The sequence below is a fragment of the Lissotriton vulgaris genome, chromosome 6 (assembly GCF_964263255.1).
Source record: "Lissotriton vulgaris chromosome 6, aLisVul1.2, whole genome shotgun sequence".
Classification (NCBI taxonomy): Eukaryota; Metazoa; Chordata; class Amphibia; order Caudata; family Salamandridae; genus Lissotriton; species Lissotriton vulgaris.
The window spans coordinates 1667518619-1667532168 of NC_141694.1; positions in this window are offsets into that span (position 1 = coordinate 1667518619).

Here is a 13550-nt window from a genome sequence, read left to right on the forward strand (position 1 = left end):
CACATTAGGATGTCAGTTATCAAGTCTTCCATGAAAGAAACGTTAATTTTGCATTGAGGCCCATGTGGCCCATGTGTTTGCATTGTGCACTTTTAAAATCAAGATGAACCCATTTTGTGGCTCAGCCTGAGCCAGTCTCCGAATTAGGGTTTCAGGCCTCCAGACACTCTGAGAGCTGCAGCTACGTATCCCTGACCTCGCATACTTTTGGCTCAGCCGAGAGAGGCCCAGCACAGGGTGCCAAGACAGTATTTTGCACAACAGTTATCTGCTTGCTCTACAGAATCACATTCCTGCCTGGTGAAGAAGGTAAACAGAACCCATCTGCAGAGATAGGGCTCAGCCTTTCTGTCTCCGTGTAAGTGATTTGCAGAGCTCGCGTCCATAGAAAGCCCACGGCCCCCACGCAATGAACGAAGAAATATATGCCCACACTGGCTCTTGGTGATGAGTGACCTTTGCTTCAGATAATACATCCCCGGACTTAAGATATCAGATAATACCAGACGTGCTGGTCGCCCTGACACTGAAGGCCTCCCTACCAGACCGAAAGTCAGCTCCCCCCAGTTACACGTCAATTACACGTCATGATCAAGTTGCGCACACAAGTAGGGCAAAGTTCCAGCTGGCCATGCAACCCCCCTCCATGTATCCACCCACCTATGACTCACCTATGACTCCTCAAGTGAACGCCCTCATGCACGCCTACATGCTCTTATCTCTCTTTCTCTTGCTCTGCCTGGAGCGCTCCTCCCTATGTACGAGATTGAATGTATAAATATTGTACTCTGTGAATAAAGTTTAGAAGACCCTTCCTGAACCTTAGTGGTGATGGAACCGATTCTCCCCTAACTCGAGTTATTGAAATAAAGCCCTTTTGAATCGGACACCATGGACTCTGCCTCTCATTTTATGCATGACCCTTTGTTTATTTATAGAAATTATGACAGGGTAATACTTTATTTACCACACCACCGTGGCCTCTAAGTTGTCATTGCTGTCCAAATCATTGGGATGGGCTGATATATGGCGCAAAAATCATCCCTCTGAAATAGACTACACATAAATGTCCACGGTTCACAGTTAGTTGTCTTGCTTTGATTACATGTTCACACCACGCATTTACATTCATAGGTTCTCCCAGGTTTCTCATAATCTCAGAGGGCTGTTTGATCATTCCCCACTTGCACTTCCAAAAGCCCCCCTCCAGTGGCGAATGTCCCCATGGATCTTTGAGATCCAGACTATCAAAAGTATCTGGACACTACGATCCAAGAGTACCTAACCCTGGATACTGACTCTGCTCCCACTAAAGAGGACCTCTGGGAAGTCTTGAATACTTTAATTAGAGGGATCAATATCAGGTACAGGATGAATGACAAACACAAACACTCCACTCAGTGGACGGATTTGGAAACCCAGTGCGCATCCCTTGAGGCACATTACATGCAGTTTCCCAGCCCAAACACTCCAGTGTAACCTATACCTCACACACCAACAGCTCCACCAACATCTTATGGAGGAGGCGAAAGAGATCTGGTTGGCATCCCAACACCGGATATACCAGTGGGGGAATAAATCAAACAAGATGTTATACAGGCTCTGTTATTCCGAGCATGGCCCGGCCACGGTTCCAATCTTTAGAGGTTGTGATGGTGTCTTACGTTCATTCCCCGCAGAAGTTGTTACAGAATTCGCGCATGACTTCCCACACTATACACCCTGAGGAAGCAGCTCTCAGAATTCGTTCGGGACATCCCCACCCCCAAGACTATCAGACCAGCTGAGAGACCAAATAGATGCCCCCATCACAGTAGATGAATTAGTGGCGGCACTGTAGGTGATGTGATCTGGCCAGGCCCCAACGGGTTCCCCATTTATTTTCTTTGCTCCCACAAGTCCTCGTTGGGCCCACACCTATTAAAAACCATGCACGAAGCTCTGGGGGGGATAACTATTACCCCAGGACTGGCACCAGTCCCAGATTGTCTTATTTTGAAAGCCCGGTCACCTTCCAGAAGATCCATCTTCATAACGCCCTATTTCCCTGATTAACTTTGAATCCAAATTACTGGGGAAAGTCCTTCCAGATCACCTGCAATCAATATTTGATCCACCTAGATCATTTTGGCTTCATGCCTAATTGAGCCACTCGTCATAATATTCGCCGGGTACATAATGCTACGGCATTGGCCCCGGAGGTTGGGCGCCCTGCAGCAATACTTTTGGCAGACATTGATAAGGCATTCAACTCGCTGAGCTGGGAGTATTTATTCCAGCTTTTGGAGGCGGTCAACTTTGGCCCACGCTTCCTGGGTTATGTGCGTCTATTATATTCCGAACCCATAGCCTCAGTGCGTATTGCTGGCCATCGCTCTCCCTTCTTTCCTATTAGCCGTGGCACGTGACAGGGCTGCCTTCTGTCTCTACTTCTATTCACCTTGGCAGTAGAGCCTCTGGCAGTTTGGGTTTGCAGAGACCCGGTGCTTCGCAGCTTTGTATGGCCAAGATCGCAACCGGATCGTCTTGCCTTATACGCAGACAATGTCTTATTTTTCATGACAGATCCCTGGATCTCGGGTCTGAGAATCTTGCAGATTGTCCTTGTCTTCGGCCAGACCACTGGACTCCATACTAACCCTTTGAATTGGTGCTATTTCCAGTATTCGGACAACAGGACAGAGGTACATTGGCATCTCAGCTCCAACACACTAATGATGGTTTCCAATATCTCAGAACATTTATGTCCCCTTGCCCTATGACTTTATGGGCGTGCAATATTAACCCGCTCCTGGCCGGCCTCTGGGGAGAGACTTCCGTATGGTCCTCCCTGCCCCTCTCGTTATATGGGCACTCAGCTATTTTTAAAATGGTCTTGCTCCCCAGAGTGCTCTATCGACTCCAAAACGTCCGGTATTGTATACCAAGATCTTGGTTTGTACAAATAAATGCCATACTTAACAAATTCTTATGGGGTGGGGGTGCAGTTAGGGTGGCGTTACAGACCTGTGTGCAATCTACATACTGCGGCAGCATAGCGGCCACAGACGTGTACTCGTATTACGCGGCCTCTCACCTCCTAGTTATCAATGACTGGTGGTATAACCCACCTACAGACCCGGCAGTTGCCCTTGAACATACCGCAATGGAGGGGGTTCGCCTCCTTTGGTTGCTGTACAGGGCACAGTTTCTGGATCCTCTCCTTCATGCTAGCAGAATGACAATTTGGCTGTGGAGGTATTTTGTCCGGTGCATGGGGTGGCATAGGCATCTGACGCAGACAACGCCATTATGGCATGGAACATTCATACACCAGGTGGCCACACTGCAGGGGTTCCATCAGTGTGATCAAATTGGCATGTCCACATTAGGAGACATTATGAGGAACACTACCCTAAAATCCTTCACGCAACTGCAAGAAGAGTTTCATCTGCATAAATCCAAGTTTTACAAGTATCTCCAATTACGTCATGCTCTTACCCCATTGCTTGCAAATTTAGATGAGATCTCAGAGTTTCACCATTAGAGGGTTGCCCATTTATGGGCGATTTGGGTCCACATAACATTTGGCAGATATATCAAACATTGACTACACACTCCACCACGACCCTTTATAAGATTAGGAAGGCATGGGAAGATGATATTCCAGAGCTCACTGATGATGACTGGGGGGAGGCTATAGCTGGTCCCTGGGGTGCCACTGTGTCCTCCAGGTACCATCTTATCCAATTCAAATATGTTCACTGTGTGTATTACACACGCCTTCGTCTTTGGAGGATGGGGGCCATAACATCTCCTCAGTGCATTTGTTGTGACAGGGAGGAGGGGTCGTTCTTCCACATAGTATGGAGCTGTCCTGCAATACAGCCCTTTTGGCACAAAGTTTCAACTTGCCTTAGAGAGGTGCTGTCTTAGAATCTCCCTCTCGACCGTAGATTGTTTCTACTCCATAGCACAGATGATATCAGAGGGAACCATAATAAACAACACCTACTCTTCCTTGCACTCACTATTGACAAATGTGATATTGCCCAGCTATGGTAAGGTAGGTCTTCACCGACAATAGGGAAATGATGGAAAGAACTAGACAACTGCATGGGTGCATGGATAGCGGTCTTCCAGGCACTGGGTACCCTCAAAACATAGGAAAATCTGGTCGAAATGGGCTACATACAGGGGCATAGACCTTCCTACTCTTCCTTCGCAAACCCCCTGAAAAGCAGCTTCCCTGAGAGGTTTTTAAGACGCACATCTGTATTCACATATGCTTTCCAGTGGGGATTGGTGGGAGAGTGTGCGTGCAGTTTTGTTTTTCATCTTCATTTATGAATATACAAATTGTACCCAATGATATTGTCCTATTTGGTAATTTGTCAGTATCTTGTCTCATGATGGTATATGTCGGGCTCTTGCCCAAGTGGTACTACAAATATCCTAAATCAAATATGTTTAAAAAACAAAATATCAAGAGATATAAATATCAGAAATTAAATATCGGGATACACAAATATTGTGATGCACTAACATGAGGAACAATATCTATATTTTTGAGATAAGTAATATTGTTTTAAACAGAATTGATGTTTTTGAAATCGTTTTCAATAATATAGTTTAGGAAAAATCATTTGTTAATGTTTTTTATTGATATATTAATATTATGTGTTACTATTGCTTATATGAATATTATTTTTTGATAAATATGGCTTTTCATTTCAGGTAGTTTAGAAATGTTAATGTAATTATTAATAGTAATTTATAGAGTTGCATCAAGTTGTTTGTAAGGGTATCGTGAGGTAAATAAGCAATAATTAATTAACAATCAATTATGAATTGTTAACTAAATTTGTAATTGATTTTTAAGTATGTGATTTAAGGAATACGTATATTTTAGTTGCAGTTGTTAAGTTTGTAGCGGTCTAGGGTGGGAATTTAATATTAATTATTAGGAAGTTAATTGATTTTCAATTATGAAAAATATGGAATGCTGATTTATTTTACTTACATTTTAATTGCGGGCTGCTAGCTTTGCAGGTGTTTAGGGTGGGAAGGTAATTGAGTATTAATCAATTAGCAAGGAATTACTGTTAGATTAGGGGGTCTCTACTAGTTGGCACAGGTAGGTACTTGTGACAAATAGGAACCCTTGCCTCTAGTCAGGCTAAGGGGGTACACTCCTAAAATAACCCCTGCTCACCCTCTTGGTAGCTTGGCACGAGCAGACAGGCTTATCTTAGAGGCAGTGTGAAAAGCATTAGTGAACACATACAGTAATCAAGTGACAACACTACAGATGGACACCACACAAGCTGTATAATAAAAATTTGTATTCTTTATATAGATTTAACACAAGACCACAAACGACAAAAATCCACAATACTGTACTTAAAATGGAAGAATTAGCTTAGTTCTCTTTAGATCTTAAAATTCGACACTTTGAGTCAATGTACCTTAAGTTGCGTAATGCATCTACAACAAAAGTGTGGCAGGGATGGTGATTTGGTAGTTCCTCACACACAAAAACAGTGATACATTGAAGATCCAGTGCAAAGAAACAAAGCTAGCGTCTTCTTCTTCATGCGGCACGCGCCTCTGATGTTGCGAGATGTCTCGACTCGATGCGACAGCTGCAGTGGCAACACCCTTGTTCAATGATGTGACAACAGTGGCTTTGTTGGCGACACTCTTCTCCAATGATGCGAGATGCTTCCGCTCGATGCGACAGCTACAGCGGCAACACCCTTGCTCAGTGATGCGATGACGGCAGCTGTGACGGCGGCACGCTTCTTCGTGGATGCGAGGCGCTTCTGCGGTGCAGTGCAACAGCTACAGCGGCGACACCCTTGCTCAGTGATGCAAAGACATTGGCTGTGATGGCGAAATGCTTCTTCGATGTTGCAAGGCGTTTCTCGTGGTGCGATGCAATGCGGCAGCTACAGTGGCAACATCTCTGTGATGCGACGGCAGCGGCTGCGACGGCGACATGCTTCTGCTTCGTTAGTCGCGCTTCCTGCGCCTTGCGACACGCAGTCCCTCAGAAGGCCCAAAACAGCTGTAGGTACTTCCAAATAACTCTTGGGGAGCTGGTGGTTGAAGTCTGTTATCCCTGAGACTTCAGCAGGATGCAAGATCTGGTCTCAAGCCCTTGGAGATCCTTCACAAGTTGAATAAAGCACACACAGTTCCTTTCTCCTTTCTGTGGCAGTCAGGCAACCACTGCAGACCAATTCCCCAAGCCGCACTTCAGCTTAGGGATAGTCTCTCTAGTTCCACTCCTCAGCAAAGGTTTCTTCTTGTTTCCCAAAGTGATCTAAATTCTTGAGATCCGGGTCCCAATACTTATACCCCAAAATCCTATGTCCTCTAAGGGCAGAGGGGCCTTTGCCCAGTCCAAACCAGTTCCGGTCAATCCTGGAGCTCTTTGTTGACATGACTCCTTCTTTCCTCTCACATTGCAGGGAAGAGACATCAGACACACCACATGAGGTGGAGCTAGCATTGTGGAGGGAAGGCACAGTTCCCATTCAGGTCCCAGGTGCAACTCCTCCTTCCCATCTAGATGCAGATCTCTCTATTCACCACTGGGCTGACTCATCCTGTCTCCTGGAATCCCCCAGCCCCTGTTTTTCAAACTCCAGACAAGGAATACACAACCTAGCAGAGGCAGGCTTGGATAGTTAGACAACAAAATATCTACTTTCTAAAAGTGGTATTTTCAAACACAGAATGTTAAAACCAACTTCACTAAAAGATATATTTTATCATTCTGAGTTGAGGCATACTAAACTCGAATTTCTATCTAGTTCCCTGAGCCAGTTAGGATTATACGATTTAATAATCTAACGACTCATTCTGGCCTATGGGGAGTAGGTAGCCTGGCAATAGTGAAAAGCGAAAATGGCTGTAATTCACTATTAGGACATGCCACACACATCAGGGCTTGTCCTACCTTATACTTACAATGCACCCTACCCTTGGGGTGTCTGGCATTAAGTAAAGGGAAGGTTTAGGGACTGGCAAGTGGGTGCACATGCGCAGTTAACATGGCAGTACCAGACTGCACACTTTTTGGCTCAACTCCCAGTTGTAACAATATGGACCATAATTTCTCGTGATTCAGACAATCAAAGGCCGAACTTAAATCTACAAAACATAGGAATACATTTTCTTTTTTTGCCGTTGCATACTTAGATATTATCAATGCTAAATTCAGGCCTTGCTCCGTCGTGACAAGTCCTGCCCTAAACCCGTATTGAAACTGTGAAAAGATGCCTTGGTCTTCCACTCAGGTCTGCAGTCTATTGAGTATAACTCTCAAGGCGACCTTCATCAGTGAATCCAATAAAGATATAGGTCTATAACATTTTGGGTTGCTACGGTCGCCTTTTTTAAAAATGACAATGGCCTCTTGCCATGTGTGAAAGAACCCATATGTGTTACAGCTGTTTAAGACATTGGTTAAAAGTGGGGCCCATAATTCTATGTTGGATTTGTAAACATCTACTGGCACCCTATCCGGTCCTGGCGTTTTTCCAGCAGCACTATTATTGATAGCCAACTGGACTTCTGTTAATACAAATTCAACGTTTAGAGGGAAGGTTTTTTGAGCCATACATGAAGCTCCGTGTATTTGTTCAATGCTAACGGACTCATTTGAAACATCTGCCTTGTAAAGCTCACTGAAATAGGTTACCCATGTGTTTTCAGTAATTGCCACTTCTATTGTGTTTGATTCTTTATCTACAAAAAAAGGGGCATTTACAGCCTTCCAGAACCCAATATTATCTTTGATCATTCAGGCTTGATGTAACGCCTGCCAGGCTTCTTGCTTCACCTCTCTTTTGCAATTTTTTACTGCATGTTGGTAAGCAGTTCTCGCAGATCTTACGTCTATTTGATTTTGTGGCACCATTTTTAAAGATGACATTAAATGTGCATGTGTCTTACTGCACCATCTTTTTTCATTAATCCTGTCATGTCTCTGTGATCCTGTTAGGAGATTTTGAATTTCCTCTGTAATTATGAGGAAAGCCTGACTAACTTTAAGATTAGGTATTTCCGCAGAGAGGCATACCTTAAATTCCCTCTGTTTATTTTTATTGAGGTTTGCAAGGAAAACCACTGGTTCTATTTTATTCCATTTTATTCTTCTTTGCTAGGCTTAGTTTGTAACTGTATAAATTCTCAGTTAACTTATTTACTTAATCCTGCGTCCTTGCAAAGAATAGAGATAAACTACATGGATAAAGGTCACTCATGGCTATTTCACATTTGTTGTAATTGAAAATGCGACTAAAATGCTGCTTGGATATTAAGGCAAAGTCTATAATAGATTGACATCCCCTCCCGATGAAAGTTGTTTTGAAAGGGACCGGTGGGGAACATAGTTCATTTATGAAGCCCAAATCTAATTATAACATTAAAATGATTACCCAAAGTTGTATGGGAAAAATGCGCACTGACATCCTCTCTGCCAGAGCCCAAACCACAAATATTCAAATGGCTTTGTGGACAAAGAAGAGAATTGAAGTCCCCCACCCATATGACACAACTGTCACCTTTCTGATTTTCTTCAATGCTCCTTAGAGTTTGGGAAAGTTCCTCTAAAATATTACTAATCTCTACCGTGGGGATGTTATTATAGAAGTTTACCAGAACTATTTTTTGGTTTCTCTTGTCCATCATCAGCAATATCTGTAAGTATTCAGACCTTGGTTCAAACTTTACTGTTACACCACTCAAAAGATTTGATATATAGGTACAAAGACCCCCCTTATTTCTTCCCCTTGCCATATGAGTAGTGAGTGTGTGGAAAGTATGGAAGCCATTTATATGAATGGCCTCTGTGACCCAGGATTCCTGTAAACATATAATCGAAAATTCTTGGATAAAAGTTAGACAGCCAGGATCACCAATCCTACCCGATAACCCCGCGATGTTTCAAGACATCAGTCTAAAGCTATCCGTCAGTTTTCTGCGGAGATATATCTACTAGGATACCTCCATTTTCTGCATCTATACTTTTACTCTGTCCCACGGGCACTTCCAACTCATCCGTAATGCTAATAGCTTGGGTACTCCTATCAAAAAGTTGTTTTCCAAGGGTATTGTCCCTATTTTTCGTTTCATCAGTCTTTTGGCCAAAGTTATTTGTTGTGGCAGTACTTATGGCCAGTCAATCCACCACTTCAAGTGTACTGTATCTGTTGTTGGCTGGGAAGCCCATTACCTGGCCCAGACCCTCGGGAGCTATTTTGTTTGTGGAATATCTAATTCCTGTACTCATCTCCATACAATTTTCCTGTAAGACATATTTTGATCTGCCCATTTCTAGACTATAGAAATAGGTAAGATCAAAAGGCAGTATCCTTGTGTGTGTCATATGATGCGACTCATCACATATGTGTCGAGGAGCTTGCTATCTCAAAAATTTATAATAATGCAATCTCCTTGGATGTTTTTCCTGTTTCTCCCTACCCAGCTAACTCTCCTTACAAACAGGATCTTGCTGTGAATGTGTGGGGGTAAGGGTCTGTTAGTATTGAGCCAATGTGTCGTCTTGTTTTTCAGTTCGACAAAGAATTCAAAAGTACCTTTCCTTAATTCAGGCACTCCTGTCAGAACAACGACATAGGGAGTAGATTCTGGGGGAAAATCTATAGCAAACAGGCTTCTTCATTAAATGTTCCACTACAATTTACCCGCTTTGGTGTAACTTAAATTTTACTCCAACCCACCATATGGTTTGAGTCCCCTTTTCCAGACGTTTTTTCAGCATTCTTCGTACACTGAGCATCATCCGTCGTTTTTTGTAGTAGGCCTGTCGTTGAATCACAGCCAGGTATTTGAGGTATTGGAGATGAGGCCGGTGCTTTCCTTATCTCTTTTGGTGAGGCGAATTCCTCATGAATCACTGGTAGAGTTGTTGAATCAGACTTTTTGTTTAACTCGAGATTCGATAAAGTCAACTGCTCGAGTTTTTTCAATCTCTCTTCCATGTGCTTTAATCTATCCGTAATTGGCCTTATAGAAGATGTTAGAATCTCACCTAATTTTGCCCAAAACCTTTCCCCCGTGAGCGTGATAGGGCAAACTGTCGATTTAGCAGGAATAGAGTCTGATCCAACTGCATGTGTGTTAGGGGTAGCTTGAGTAATAAAAATTGGGTCATTTTTATTGGCTGATAAAGTCTTGTGTTGCCTGCCTTTTTTAGTAGCCCCTACCCTCTTCTGTTTGGGTATTGCTCCTGGCGTAGTACTAACCCTGGGCGAAGGACTTCGCTACACCCACGGAGTGGGCGTAGTGTTGCCTACTTCGCCCTTTGTAAAGTAGGCATAGCAGGCAACACTACGCCCACTCAATGGGTGTAGCGAAGTTGCCCGCCACCCGCCTCCCTCCCGCCCTCCCCTATATACCTAATTTTGCTAAATTCAAGAAATAAAAGTAAATAAAGGGCACTTACCTTGTCTGCTGCGTCCCGGGGCTCCCTCTGCTCGTTCGCGCCGCCATCGCCACCATCTTGGATACCAAGGTGCATGCGCGGCCGCCCGCGCATGCGCATTAAGATATATTAGAACATTGGAATGTTGGGAGCTCCATTGAAAACAATGGAGTGCTCTGGGCTTATAATGGCTGGTAAAAAATTAGTATTTAAAGGTCCTCTGTACCACCGAACCGTTAGGTGATCAAGGGTAGTGCCTACCCGAAACGCATCATGCCAGAGAGAAACAGAAAGGGATAATAAATTGACCTTGTGTACTGGACAAGCTGTGTGGTGATCCTTGTGCCCTGCGTGCCGTGCTTGGAGAAGCAGGAAGGAGTGGAATATATATATAGATATATAGTTGCGGTATTAAAGTTTTGGCAAACTTTACCTAGCCTCTGAGTGTGCATTTCTTGAGGAAAAAGAAACAGAGGAATATATATATATACATATATATATATATATATATATATATATATATATATATATATATATATATATATATATATATATATATAAACACCAGTCCAACTTTCACTTCTCAAAAGAGGCGCTGACTCCGTGCATCCATCAAAGTAGAAACAATTTTATTAATCCAATTAGTTACTCAGACGCGTTTCGGTAGACACAGCTAAAGGTTTTAGGGGTGTTATAGTTCGCTAGACATTTCACTCGTGTAAAACCATTGAAATTCCCCCGGTATAGTTAGTTGTACTAACTATAACTCGCGCGTCCGCAATCCACTGCTGATGATGTCACATATTACATTAACTATCACTTATCTAAAACCTATGTTTTGTTTTAGTGAATTTCAAAGGTTTTTTAAATGATAATTTTTAAATATATTTATTGTTGTTTTTAAAAAATATTTTTAAGCTACATTTTTTTAATCTTTTTATTTTTAGATATATTATTTCTTAAATTACATTACACATATTTTTTATAAATTTATTTCAAAATAAAAATATATTTTTTTTATTATTTTATATCTATGCTAATATAATAAAGAGAGAGCCCAAACCTTTGAGGCGGGTAATCTCAGGAACACCAGCACCAATCACAACACCCAATACAGCGTTGGAAAGGGCAGTTGTAGCAGAAGGACATAGGCTATGCAGACGCCCACCATATACATTTAAAAGGTAAAAGAACCGTGCCAGCAAAGTAGTCCCTTGTTGGCGTGTCTGCGCTGTGCTGTGGGCGTATGCTGGGGAGTGACAAACGCTGGGGGCATGTGGTACATTCCGCTCTTCATGCCATGTCTCATATCGTGTGCTAAACCCACCATGCTCCCTTTAAATACCCCTACACCCCATAATCATAACTCACCCTTACTCCTTAAAATACCCCAACACCCTTAAACACTTACCCATCTTAACCCTTTAAATATACCCTGTACCCCAAAACCCAAACCTATCCCTAAACCTAAAAATACCCCTGTACCCCAAAACCCAAACCTAGCTCTAAACCCTATAAATACCCCTGTACCTCAAAACCGAAACCTACCCCTGAACCCCAAAACCCAAACCTAGCCCTGAAACCTAAAAATACCACTGTACCCCAAAACCTAAACCTACCCCTCAACCCTAAAATACCCCTGTGCCCCAAAACCCAATCCTAGCCCTGAACCCTTAAAATACCCCTGTACCCCAAACCCAAACCTTCCCCTCAACCCTAAAAATACCCTCAACCCCAAAACCCAAACTCAGCCCGGATCCCTAAAAATAACCCTGTACCCCAAAATCCAAACCAACCCCTCGAACCCTAAAATACCCCTGTACCCCAAAACCCAAACCTAGCCCTGAACCCTACAAACACCCCTGTACCCCAATACCCAAACCTAGCCCTGAACCCTTAAAATACCCCTGTACCCCAAAACCCACACCTACCCCTGAACCCTAAAAATACCCCTATACCCCAAAACCCAAACCTTGCCCAGAACCCTAAAAATACCCCTGTACCCCAAAACACATACCTATCCCTAAACCCTAAAACAACCCCTGTACCCCATAACCCAAAACTATATCTGAACCCTTAAAATACCCGAACACCCCAAAACATATACCTCAGTACCCCAAAACATATACCCCTATACCCATACTTACCTTATCCAAACATTAAAAAAAAACATGCTTTTACCATTCATGCATTTACAACGAATTTTGTTGTAAATGTATGCGTGGTAAAAGCATATAAAATGTAATGTCATGCGTTATAATGGCATTGCGGAGTCATGGTACTTTCGTAATGAAAGTATGCGGAGTGATGGTATGCGGAAAGAAAGTTGCGGAATTATGGGTGTTTACCCTCCCCCGGTAAGAACATTGGTGGCACAGCGGCCCACATCTCCAGCAACATACTCATATTTTTTTACCACCCATTGGAAAAATGCACAGATCTCTCTCATTGATGGCCAGCACCGACACACACTTTTTGACACACCTCCCGCCACAAGTTCTAGAATTGCGAACTTTAGAGCTGGGGAGCTACGGTCGAATCTCGGCATCAGCTCAACATCCTGTGATTCCAGTCAAATCGCTTTGTCTCCCCCGTGCCTACCACAAATTAATGTGTTCTTCTGTAATGTAAATTGTGCTCATGCCATGTTGCCGAGTTCGCGCTATATAATATTGCAAGGAAAAATAAAGTAGGGAAACTCGAGTTCACACACTACTGAACGCACACTCTTAAGTGCATCAGCAGTGCACTGTGAATCGAAGCATTTCACAGGCCTGTCACAGATAAGAAATGCTATCAAAACGAAATCCTACAAAACAATATACTACTGGCCAGCAGCAATTCATACCCGGACAATGTTGGGACAGGCTGCGAGTTGTTTATAATATACTTAAATTATTTTTATTACTTTATTTTCTTTTTCTTGGAGTCACGCACCCTAAGAGCACCTGCTCGTTCACTGCGCGAAACGTGCCTGCCATTTTAGGATTGCTGTATAGGATCCGCGTTGGGTGTGCAACGAGTACGACTTTTCCAACGCGGTCGCTATGGGACTTGTACGCGATTCCTGGTGCATACGCAAGATGTACGTATTATGCGACGTGACGGACAC